Here is a 13,854-nt window from a genome sequence, read left to right on the forward strand (position 1 = left end):
AGAACCTCCAACTTCATGATACATTCTGCAAGTTTCTCTGGTCATTTCCAAATTCTTTGGCAATTTCCATTTTATTACTCACTGTGACCTCATTTAAGGTTCTCACTCCTCCATTCTACTCTCAGCTCACCTCTAGGACTTATGCACTTCCCAGGGCCTTTTCTTTTTTTTCTTTTTTTTTTTTTAATTTTATTCTTATGTTAATCCCCATACATTACATCATTAGTTTTAGATGAAGTGTTCCATGATTCATTGTTTGTGCACAACACCCAGTGCTCCATGCAGAATGTGCCCTCCTCAATACCCACCACCAGGCTAACCCATCCTCCCACCTCCCTCCCCTCTAGTTCTCTTAACAACTTTGTCTGAACACTGGTGACTATGATTATTTCCTCTACCTCATGCTGTAGGACCAGGTGATAGCTCCTGCATGTATATTCAGGATATGTGGCCTATTTTCAAATTTACCTCCCAGCTAGCCCATTGAGCTCAAATTAGGGCTGTCATTCTTTGGGTTAGCTGCTCAGGATTTCTCCTGCTATCTTTCATGTGCCTCTGGCTGCATTCTGACTCATAAATAACTCTTTCAATCTCTAAGTATTTTGTGGGTCACTGAAGAAAGCAAGAGGAGGGCTAGAGTCACTTTACAGACCTGCCTCTTTCCCAATTATTTCCCTATTAGTGACAGGCTGCTTTTTATTCTTCAGTATGATTTTCACCCAAAGCAGAAGTATCGTCCAGAAAATAGTCTTCCTCAAAAACAAACACTCTCCTAGAATGTTTCCCAATTACAGGGAGCTTTGATGCCCTAAAGTTATTTTTTATTTTACAAATTAAGATATAATTCAGCTGATTATCATTGAAACAAATGATGTTTATCAACAGCAATCTGGATGACAGCTCTAGGAACTTCCAAGTTTTGTGCAGCAAATTGAAGGACTTTAGGAGAAAATGCTAAAAATAATAATAATAATAATAATAATAATAATAATAATAATAACTGCTCTGCCACTGTTGACACCAATGGCTTTGGAAGGGAAAAAAGTAATACCCATGTTAATTGTACCAATAGGAAAGATTTGGTTCTTTCAGCAATGCTCAAAGAGAAAATAGGGCATGTGGCATGAAAGATGGGACACTGTTCTAGACAAATAATCTTCAAACCCATCAACATAGCCCTCATAGAGAAGCCCAGATATAAATACAAACCCATGACAATGAGGGTTAGGATGTATGTTACACAAAGATTAGCCAGATGTGGGAATGGTTCTTAATCTTGGTTGAAAACAGGGGAGCTGGTTGGAAACAGTGCAATATTTATTCCTAAACCTTTTTATGCCAATTTCTAGACTGTAGGCAATAAAGTGAACTCATTTAACATTCAAGTAACTACTCTCATAGATTTTCTGAGGCTTGAATACAAAAGTAGAATAAATTAATTCAAGATACACTCTAGTTTTTAAGACCATCAATAGAATGAGAGGAAAACTTATTACACTGTATAATTGAATCCTTCCAATAATCCTATGAATGTGGCAGATATTGTTAACTAGCTGACCCAAACCCTACACACAGTCCCTTCTACTTTGCTCTCCTCTATTATAGAGACTAAAACACGAAAATAAACAATTTCCCAGCTTTCCTTGAAGCAAGGGGCGACCATATAACATGATTCTGGCCAATGAGCTGCAGGCAGACATCCTTAGGAGGACTTAACCTTAGTGACAAAACCTCACTAAGAGAAAACCAGGATCTTTTTCCGTTAGCCTGTTAGCCTTTCCTATTCCTTATATCTAAAACATAGACATGAAGCCCAGAGTTAAAGAAGTAATTTTGTGGCAATGAGTCAAGAAGCCAGAGGGCAAAGGACTACACACTAAGGATGGTGAAATGAAAGCTCAGAAGATCCTAAGTCCCTAATGTTTTTAAGGAGCTCCCATAGCTACCCTACTTGTCCTAGACTGCCCATCTCTTGATTTCTTGTTATGTGAGATATTAGTTTCTTATTTTCAAAATCCTGACCTGTTATTGTAATCCTAAATGATAAAGAATGATATTACTATCCCTATCGTATATATTAGGAAACAGGTCCACAAAGCTTAAGTGACTTGCTCAAGTTCACAGTACATGGTCAGTCCCCAAATCCAGAAATTTTCAAAGCCATTCCAGTGATCTTTCCAAAAGTTACTCCCACATAGAAATGCATGAATTTAACAATAAAGTATGGTAAATAATAAAAGTGAGGGACTAAAGAGAAAAACCTAACTATACTATTATAGCAGCATACCATAGATGGTCTATCCAGAAAAGAAATATGTATGATACTTGCCCAGAAAACATTACAAAACTTGTACCAAACATACTATAGAGAGTGGAGTTTAAATTATTCAGATATCTTCTAATAGGAGTCTAATACAAAAGTAGAACATCTACCAAACTCTCTATTTCCTATGTAATAAATGTCTTGCTCAGAATGCAGAAAAAGCAAATATTATAACTGATAGCCTCAACATCATTCCAACCAGAACCTTAAAATGAAGTGACCATATTATCTTAATAATAGTAAGAAAAGAAAACCATGGGCATGGCCAAACATACGTCTGAGACTTTAGAAATGTACACCACAACAATGTTTGGGGAAAAAAATAGATATGCCATACAGATTCTTTATTCACCCCTGATCTGTTCGAAATTGCATCAAAGACTAGATAAACAAACAAAAAAGGATACTTATCAAAGATATACATGGTCATATATATCTGGAAGAAGAGTTAATATAGATGACAGATTCAAAATTCAAAATTATCTTGACAACCTAGAAACTTAGGCTGAAATCCCCAAGACATAGACATGAACACAAAGTCTTGCATTTATACTGAAAATTAATTACATAAGAGGTTAAGGCCAGACCAGACAGAAGCTCAAATATTTAAGATCCTATTAAGTTTCACAGGTTTTAGTTGAATGCGAGCTTTATGTAAGCCAGTAATATGCTGCCAAATATAATATTGCTGCCAAAAAGATTAACAAAATTCTTAGACTAAATTAATAGAACCAGAATATCCAGAATACAGGAGGTAACATAGCCACCCTGAACTCCATGCCAGCCAAGGGCAGCACAGTAAAGAGTTGGAGTTAAAGCAGACCTTGGTTCAAATTCTAGCTTGGTGGTCACTTATTAGCTGCAGAAGTGACAGACAACAATGCTTCTGTAAGCCTATTTCTTCATGCTGTTATTGTAAAGAGTCATAAAAAATTTAGCACTATGCATGCCACATAATAAGAACTCTATAAAGGGTAGCTATTACTATTTTTGTTATTATAATACTCTACTTGTAGTATTATATGTTTTCCACCTCTAACAGTTTCTCATCTACAGTCCACCCAAAGGAAAATGCCAAGATGGGAAATAATTTTATTTTTAAAAAATAGCTGAAAAAACAGTGTTGAACCTGGCAAAGAAAACATTAAAGATGACTTGCTTCATATAGAAGAGAAAACTGATTTATTCTGTATAAATACAGAAAGCCAAACATTAAAGGAGTAACCAAAAGACATATGAGAGAACTTTAACAACAGAAGCGGTCCACATGAGAGAACTATAATAATAGAAGTGATTGTATAAGCAAAGGAGCTACTTGAAGATGGGGTGAGTTTCCCATCCCTGGAGATATTCAAGCAGAGACTAGGTGACACAGGCACCATAAAATGATTTCAGTATAGTCATTAAAGCCTGCCAAGTACAGGGTTAAAGTACTTTCACCAACATTATATGAGGCAATGTAACAGATATTAAAGGCAGATGCTTTGAATTCAAACATACCCAAGTTTAGATCCCAGCTCTATCACTTACTTTCTGACAGCTCTTAGACAAATCACTAAATCTCTCCTTTCCTAATTTTTTAAAATGAGAATATTAATAGCATATTTGTAATGAGCTTATACAGACAGTGATAGGGACATATTAGACATTCAACAAGTGCTGGTTGTTTCAGTGGGTGCTAATAATAATTATATTAATATTGGAAAGTTGTTACTGGAGGATATTATTATATCTTTAGCTCATTTTTAGCTCAAAAATTTTATGGCTCTACAAAAACTTACACTTTTCTTTGTCAGACATGATAGAAAAAATAAAGATTCAAAGCCAGGAGACTTAGGTACGAATTTCAACTAACTTACCAATTAATCATGAAACTATAGACTAAAAACTTAACATCCTTAACCTTGTGCCTTGGCTTTTTCCTGGTCTACCAAATTGAAAAGTTGATGGAGTGAATCATCTCTAAACCTCTATCCTCCTCCTACTAGCTCTCTCCTTCTTGCTGATATTCTTTATTGCTATGTGATCAAAGTAGTTCCAAATATCAAGCTATCCATATGTCATCTTCTCATCTCCCCCTATGGTCTTTATTCTGATATAGTTCAAGGATGCCAAAGACCCAACATATACCCTGAGGGAAGCAACAAGGGAGAAATCATCCTGCACCAAAGGTCATACCCTAACATCAAGTTATTGCCCATCAGGACTCTGGACATGTGAGTATGATCATGTTTGTATTTTTGTTCTTGCTTCTTTCTGTGATACATCTTTCTCCAATCTTTAATCAATTAGTAACCCACAGTTCTATTAGCCTAAAGCTGTAGTTCTTATTGGTGCAAGTGACAGACTAGTGGACCAGCCAAAAATTTTAACAGGGAGATCCTAGAACTTTGAAAGATATAAAAATGAGCTATATAAGTTTGCCATGCATCCCTGGCTGACTGGGAGGCTGTGTGCACATGCAGAGGATATTCAGCCTAGGATTCTTCACACAAAACTGGTTAACTGGGAAACCATACACAAACTCAAGAGGTTGGGAGGAAAGTAAATGGTGAGGCAGACTTAAAAATTATCATAAAACTGAACATTTTTACCAATCCCCACAGAAATCCATCAGCAGAAAGCAGAAGCCTTAGGGATCAGGGATTCAAACTGTTTGAAACACAGCTACTGAACAATCATTGGGTGATCACTAAGCTATTAAGACTCAGAGGTGAACCCTAGGACGCCAACCTAAAAAAAATAATAATAATTTTAAGAACAGAAGAAATATCAGTGGTAGGATAAAAAGATTAAGTCCAAATTATTTTTTAAAAGGCAGAACAATTCTCAGGGGAAAAAACTAAATTACAGATTGGCTATGATATATCTAAAATGTCCAGTTTCCAAAAAAAATTATGTCATGCAAAAAAAACAGGGAAGTGTGACTTAAACTCAAACTCAAAAAAAAAAAAAAAAACAATCAATTAGAGCTAACTCTGTATCGGCTCAGCTGGTTGGGCCACTGCCTTAGGCTCAAGGTCATGATCCCAGGGTCTGGGATTGAGCCCCATGTCAGGCTCCTTCCTCTCTGTCAAATAAACAAATAAATAATCTTTAAAAAAGAAAAACAAAGAATAGATTATAAATATGTTTTAAAAATTAAAAGAAACCTGTTTAAATAATTAAAGAAAAACCTAATAATGACTCAAGAAAGAGAGGAATGAAACAAATAGAAACTTTTACTTAAAAAAAGAGGAACAGGGACGCCTGAGTGGCTCAATTGGTTAAGCGGCTGCCTTTGGCTCAGGTCATGATCCCAGGATCCTGGGATCAAGTCCCACATCAGACTGCTTGCTCAGCAGGGAGCCTGCTTCTTCCTCTGCCTGCCTCTCCCCCTGCTTGTGCTCTCTCTCTGTCTTTCTCTCTGACAAATAAATAAAATCTTTTAAAAAAATAAAATTTTAAAATTTTAAAAATTTAAAAAGAGGAACAAATGGATAGTCGACAGTTGAAAAGTACAGTTACTGAAATGAAAAATGCACTAGATGGGCTTAGCAGCAGAACTGAGAGGGCAAGAGAAAGAATCAGTATGTGAAGACAGATGAATAGAAATGACTTAACATGAAAAACAGAAAAAGATCAAGGAAAAATGAGCAAAGCCTCAGAGTATTATGGAATAAAATGAAGCAACCCATCAAAGAGGAGAGAGAAGGACAGAAAATTATTTCAAAAAATAATCAAAAAATTCCCAAATTTGACAAAAATTATTAATTCACAGATCCAAGAAGTACAACAAAAAGAATCATTACAAAGAAATCTACATCTAGAACATCACTACAACTCTTGAAATCCCAAGATAAAAAGAAAATCTTAAAAACTGAAAGGAAAAAACTCATCTCAAAAAGGGAATTAGCAATACAATTAATGGCTAACTTCTAATCTGAAACAATGGAAGCCAGAAAGCTGTGGAACAACATATTCAAAGTGCTGAAAGAAAAAAATTCTGGGACACCTGGGTGGCTCAGTCAGTAAAGTGTCTGTAATATATAAAAAATTGACATTGTAGAGGGAATAGGAAAATAAGGTGTATTGATGCAAAGTTGCTTTAATTTATCAAAATTAGGTATTAATTTGAATTTGACTGTGATAAACTAAGAAGCACAGTGTAATTCCTGAAGCAACCACTAAGAAAATAACTAAAAATAATACAGTGTAAAAATCAACAAAGCAATTAAATAATCTAAAAATATATTTTTAAAAATCTAGAAAATTGGTTTAACAGAAAGAAGGCAGTAAACATAAGAAATATAGAAACTTTCAAAATGGCAGACATTTATAAATCCATCTATACCAATAGCTGTATTAAATGTAAATGGACTAAATACTCCAATCAAAAGCTACAGATGGTTTTATTGAGTTTAAAGAAGCAAGATCCAAATATATGCTGTTGAGGAGACACATTTTAGATTTAAAGACAAATACAGGTTGAAAATAAAAGACTGGAAAAAGATATATTATGCAAACAATAACCATAAGGGTGCTGAAAGGATTAAATTTGTGACAAAAAAAATTTACAAGGGTTTGGAGTGGCACCCATTATGTTGTTATTTAATCACATTTTTTTCTGGAGAGGGGAAGAAAGAAAAAGATTTTCCTTTTCCTATCAATAATTGCTCTCCATTCTGTATTGCGAGGATGAAAACTTGCTTCTTCTCTCATCCCCTTTAAGCAAAAAAATCTATGGCTCAGATTCACAAAGATTGCTGATTTTGACTGTAGGTTGCCCTACTCTGCTTTTCCCCTTCCTTCACACTACCTAACACAATAGGTAAGTCCTTCTAGCCAACACTCCCTAAGAGTGGTGTTAAGAAAGACAGCCCACTTAACTTTTTTTTTCTTAAGCTTTGTGTAATTGCTTTTTTTTTTTTTAAGTATAATTGATATATAACATTATATTAGTTTCAGGTATACAACATGATTCAGTATTTGTGTATGTTGTGAAATGATCACCACAATAAGTCTAGTTAACATCCATCACCATACATAGTCACATTTTTTTCTTGTAATGAGAAATTTTAAGATTTACTCTTCTAACAACTTTCAAATATGCAATACAGTATTAACTACAGACACCATGCTATACATTACATCTCCATGAATTATTCATTTTATAATTGGAGGCTTATAACTTTTGATCCCCCTCACCCATTTTATCCCACCCCCACCTCCTGCCTCTGGCAACCACCAATCTGTTCTCTGTAAGTTTGCATGTTTTGTTTTGTTTCAGATTCACATATAAGTGAGATTGTATGGTATTTGTCTTTCTCTGTCTGACATATTTCACTTAACATGATGACCTCAAGATCCATGCATGTCATCAGAAATGGCAAAATTTCATTCTTTTTTATTCCACATTGTATGTGTGTGTGTGTGTGTGTTTCACAATTTTTTTATCCATTCATCCACTGATGGACACTTAGGTTCTTTACATATCTTGGCTATTATAAATAATGCTGCAATGAACATGGGGTTGCAGCATGTATTTTTTTCTTTTGAGTTAAGGTTTTCATTTTCTTCAAATAAATACCCAGAAGTGGAATTGCTGGATCATATGTAGTTCTATTTTTAATTTTTTGATGAACCTCTATACTGCTTTCTGTAGTAGCTGCACCAACTTACATTCCCAACAACAGAGGATAAAGGTTCCCTTTTCTCCACATTCTTATCAACACTTGTTATTTCTTATCTTTTTGATAATAGCCATTCAAACAGGTGTGAGAATGAGATATTGCATTGTAGTTTTGGTATGCATTTCCCTGATGATTAGTGATACTTAGCAGCTTTTCATGTACGCATTAGTCATCCAGATGCCTTCTTTGGTAAAATATCCAGACCTTCTGCCCCTTTTTAATCAGATTGTTTGCTATTGAGTTGTAAGAGTTCTTTCTATATTTTGGATATTAACCCTTATCAGATACATTTGCAAATATTTTCTTTCATTCAGTAGGCTGCCTTTTCATTTTGTTGATGATTTCCTTTGCTGTACAAGACAAATTGTTTTTAAGATAGTAAATATTACTAGAGACAAACAGGGACAGATCATGGTGATAAAAGGGTCAGTATATCAGGAAGATACAGTAACTATAAATGTATATGCACCTAATAAGTGAGTTCCAAAATACATAAAACAAAATCTGAGACTAAATTGAAAGGGGAATTTAACAAGTATGGTTCAAGATTTCAATACCCTATTCTACATTTGATGGAACTAGACAGAAAATCACTTAAAGGCCAATATACCTTACTGACACTTATAGAACATACCAAATAAAAGCAGAATATACATATTTTTCTAATCACACATGACACATAACAAGAATAATCTTATGCTAGGCCATAAGTCTCATAAATTTTTTTAAAAGATTTTATTTATTTATTTGACAGAGAGATAGAGAGCACAAGTAGGCAGAGGGAGAGGGAGAAGCAGGCTCTCTGCTGAGCCAGGAGCTGGACATGGAGCTTGATCCCAGGACCCCAGGATCATGACTGAGCCGAAGCAGCCACTTAACCAACTGAGCCACCCAGGCGCCCCAAGTCTCAAGGATTGAAGTCATACAAAGCACATCCTCTGACAATACTGGAATTAAATTAGGAATCCATAACAGAAAGACCTCTAGAAAATCCCCAAATATTAAGAAACTAAACAACACACTTCTAAATAACCTATGGATCAAAGAAATCAGAAGGGAAATTAGAAAATATTTTGAACTAAATGAAAATGGGAATGCATGATATCAAAATTTATGGAACAGAGCCTAAATAGTACTTAGAAAACTATAGCAATACACACATATATTAGAAAAGAAGATCTCAAATCAATCATCTAAGTTTCCACTTAGAACTTGAAAAATAAGAAAAAAATAAACACAAAGCAAGCAGAAAGAAGAAAACAGACACTTTATTTCTATTCTGAAATAAAAAAAAAAAAACAGGAACAACAGAGAAAATCAATTAAACAAAATATTGTTCCTTTGAAATGATCAACAAAATTGAAAATTTTTGAGATAATGGCAAAGAAGACACAAATTACCAAAAATCAGGGAGGAAAGGTAACCTCAAATTGTTATATACTGTATGATTCCATTTATGCAACATTTTCAAAAAGACAAAATTATAGTGATAGGGAACAGATTACAAACAAGTAGCATGAGGTTGTCACTTCTGGATGGTACAACAGTTCTGTATTCTGATTGTTATATTGGTTACACAAATTCATATATGTAGAAAAATTTCATAGAATTACACACACAGAGAAGAAATAAATACACTTAAAAACTGATAAAATACAAAGAAGGTCTATAGTTTAACTTTCTCTACTATTTTTGCAAATTTTTAGGAGTCTAAAATTATTTCAAAATAGAGTTTAAAAAGAACTTAGACCTTTACCTCACATCATACACACATAAAAAAAATTAACTCAAAATGGATCATAGACCTAAATAGAAGAACTAAAGCTATAAATTTTCTAGAATATATAGGAGAATGGCTTTGTTTCCTTAGGTTAGGTAAAGATTTCTTAGTTATAACACCAATAGTACAATTCACAGTGGAAAAAAAATAATGAACTGAACTTTACCAAAAGTAAAAGATTTCGCTTTCTAAAATATCATTAAGAAAATAAAAAGCTAAGACACAGACTGAAAGAAAATATTTGAAAATCACATATATCATAAAATATATAAAGGAAATGTTTACAACTTAATAAAAAGACTAACCACCCAATTTTAAACATGGGCAAAATATCTGAACAGACATTTCACCAAAGATCTACAAATGGCTAATAAGCACATGAAAAGATGCTCAAATCATTCATTAGTCATTAGGAAATGCAAACTAAAATCACAGTGAGACGCTACCCCTAGAAGGGCTATAATCTGAAAGACTGACAATACCACGTGTTAAGTATATAAAGCAACAGAAGCCCTCATACATTGTTGGTGCGAATATAAAATGGGACAGCCACTTTGGAAAACACTTTAGCTGTTTCTTAAGAAGATAAACATAAACTTACTGTATGACCCAACAAATCCACCCTTAGAAATCTACCCAAAACAAATAAAAGCATATCTCCACACAAAGACCTGTACATGAATACTTACAGTGGCATTGTGCACAACAGTCAAACTAGAAACAACCCAAATGTCCATATACTGGTAAAACTGATAAACAAAATGTGGTAGATACATACAGTCAAATACTAATCAGCAATAAAAAGAAACAAACTATTGATAAATACTAGACCTAGAAAACCTCAACAACATAAAGTAAGTGAAAAAAAAAAGACACAAAAAGATTACGTTTTGTATGATTTAGTTTGTGTAAAATTTCTAGAAAAGGCAAATCAAATTGATAGAGACAGAAAGCTAATGTTGGTTTCCTAAGGCTGGTGTGGGAGCAAGGACTGACTGCAAACAGGCATGGAATGTTCTAATACTGGATTGTGATGATGGTTGCACAACTCTACATTTCATAGAAATAACAATATACTTATAATGGGTGAACTTTATCATATGCAAAGTATAGCTCAAAAAGGCCAATAAAAAGTAACAAAAATAATACACCCATGTTCCTAGCAGTATTATTCACAATAGCCAAAAGGTAAAAAGCAGCCCAAGAGTCCTTTGACAGATAAATGAAATGTGGTATACACATATAATGCAATATTGTTCAGCCTTAAAAGGAAGGAAATTCTGACATATGCTACAACATTGGTGACCTTAAGGATAAATCAAAGAAGCCAGTCATAAAAAGAGAAATATTGAATAATTCCATTTGTATGAGGTACCTTGGGTGGTCAAATTTATAGACACAGAAAGTAGAATGGTGATTGCCAAGGGCTGGGAGGTGGAGAAAAAAGGAATTGTTTAATGGGTACAAAATTTCAGTTTTACAAGAAGAAAAACGTTCTGAAGATGGATGATAGAGAAAGCTACACAACAATGTGAATGTACTTAAAACCATTTATCATGAACTTAAATATGGTTAGGATGGTAAATTTCATTATGTATATTTTACCACCATTAGAAATTTTTTAAAGTAATAAAAATGACCAGAAATATAGGGCTTTTCAAAAATTAAAACAAGAATCACCTTAGAACCTTGGTGCTGCAATGCCATTGTTACAGTCCATATTCAGTCTTCTCTGTAGATTATATGAAATTAAACACACAACTTGAATAGAATGGTGTATGCTGCTACTACACTTCCAGACCCTGAAGAATAAGCTGTGCAAGCTTGAGAGAGAATACTGTGGCTCTTCTCACACAAACTGACCAAGGATGAGGTTAGAGCCACTGCCTTCCCTCCTTGTTTCAATGCAGCCACTAGAACAGCAGCAGGAAAAGAAAGACTCTATTTTGCAAACCCTTGAAAGAGGTTCACAGATGCTAGAAGAGCCTTTGTGCCGAGAGCCTATAACCCCAAGTCAAAATACTCCTGGCCTATGCTCTTTTCCTTCTAATCAGCTAGTCCTTTAATTTCCCTGATTTAGTCCACCAGCTATTTTCCCAATCTTCTCGTCTCTGATTTCGTCTTTTATTCCTCTTTCTCTCTTCCTGTACCTTCAAGTCACCAAATTAATCCACTTTGGTTTCAAAATGTCTCTTAGAGTTATCCCCTTCTTTTCAATTCCAATTAATACTACGTACTTCATATCAGGAAACTAAAACAGTGCGAGCCAGCATCCACAAATCCAGACTCATGATCTCCAAGGCATTCTGCATATCAGTTTTAGGAAAAAAATCCTTCTTGGGGTATCTGGGTGACTCAGTTGGTTAAGTGTCCAGCTCTTGATTTCAGCTCAGGTCATGATTTCAAGGTAGTGAGATGGAGCCCCGTGTCAGCCTCTACACCCAGCATAGGATTCTCTCCCTCTGCCTCTGCCCATCCCCACCTCAAAAAAAAACCCTTCATTGTTACTTTGTTTTAATTATAAAATGTTTGGAACAGAGAAATGTACAAAAAATACCCACCCACACCCATGTACCCTCACTCAGCTCTATCCTTGCATGACATTTTATCATATTTGCTTCAGATCAGTTTAAAGAAAATAGCTCAGAAACACTTGAAGCCCTCTGCTTACTTGTCTGCAATAACATTCTCCTTCCTCTCTCCACCTTCACAGAGATAACCACCATCCTAAATCCTGCAAGTAATACACTTACATAGCTGTATGTATGTATGTATGTGTTTGTAAATATGCTTTTCTTACATAATAAAAAATACAATATTAGTTTACATTTTCACAACCAAGGGACAATTATCAAAACTAAGAAACCAACACTGCTATAAATATGATTAACTAAACTACAGACTTTATTATATCTCACCAGTTTATTAGTATCCTTTTGAATTCCAGAACCTGATTTAAGATCCCATATTGCATTGATTTCCAAGTCTCCTTAATATCCTCTGAAATGTAACAGTTCCTGTCTTTCCTTGTCTTTCATGATTTAATCATGAAATAAATCAAGATAATTAAAATAAATCATGATTAAATCATGAAATCTTCATAAAGAAGAAGTACTCATCAGGTTCAAATAAACTGTCCTTCAGTTTGTGTTGGCTGAAGTTTTTCATAGTTGGAATAAATTATGGATTTGGGGCAAGGACACCACCAGAGAGGTATTCTTAGGTCTTACTAATGATGATGTTAACCCTCATCACTTGGTTAAGGTGGTCTGACAGGTTTCTTCACCATTAAGTTACTATTTTGTCTTTGTAATTAATGAATATTTTGTAGGAGAAACTTTGAAGCTATGCAATACTGTGCTTTCCTGTAAACTTTTACCCACTAATTTTAGCGTTCATGAGTGGATCTTGCCTACAGCAACTACTCCTCTGGTATTCCAATGGTGATTTTCTATTTTTCTCATTCCTTCCACATTTATTAATTCTGTAAGAAATTAAGTGGCCCTTCTCCACTTACTTATTTATTCAACCACTGTTTATATTAGTATAGACTTAACAAGTATTTATTTTACTCTTTAAGTCATCATATTTATCTATTTTGTTGCACAAATTGTTCCAGCGTTAGCTATTTGGAGCTCTTCCAGGTCAGCTTTTGTGTCCTTCTGACATACTCCCATCTTTTTTAAGAACTTCCTTATTTTCTAACACCACAAATATTCCAGAAACATCTTGTATTTTCCTTGCCCCAATCGTGGAATCATATACTTTGCCAAGGAGCCCTGGTTCCTTTTGTTTGAGAATGATATTTAAAAGCCAAGATCTGAGGACAACATGTGCTTATTGTTACTGGGGTGTCACTACTTCTAGACCCTCTCAGTAGATAGAGCTAGGAAATGGGTATGTATATACTAACTGATGTATATAGATGTATCTATATTTACTGTATCTATCTACCTATTTAAAAGGGGGAAAAAAACACATTCATATTGATGTCTCCAATTCCAATCCAGTACCAAAGGGTTTATTCTAGCATTCTCATTTACTTATTTGTAATTTCTTTCTCTGACAGTAAGAAACCT

General features: G+C 34.4%; 1 protein-coding gene across 3 annotated transcripts in view; it reads right to left on the reverse strand.

The window, feature by feature from the left end:
* Positions 1 to 13,854, reverse strand: part of HPSE2 (heparanase 2 (inactive)) — a 655,327-nt gene that overhangs the window by 588,587 nt on the left and 52,886 nt on the right. The gene's annotated exons all lie outside the window — the stretch shown is intronic.

The sequence above is a fragment of the Mirounga angustirostris genome, unplaced genomic scaffold (assembly GCF_029215605.1).
Source record: "Mirounga angustirostris isolate CCGP_5_RB_7025 unplaced genomic scaffold, mMirAng1.0.hap1 SCAF_6, whole genome shotgun sequence".
NCBI classification, from domain to species: domain Eukaryota; kingdom Metazoa; phylum Chordata; class Mammalia; order Carnivora; family Phocidae; genus Mirounga; species Mirounga angustirostris.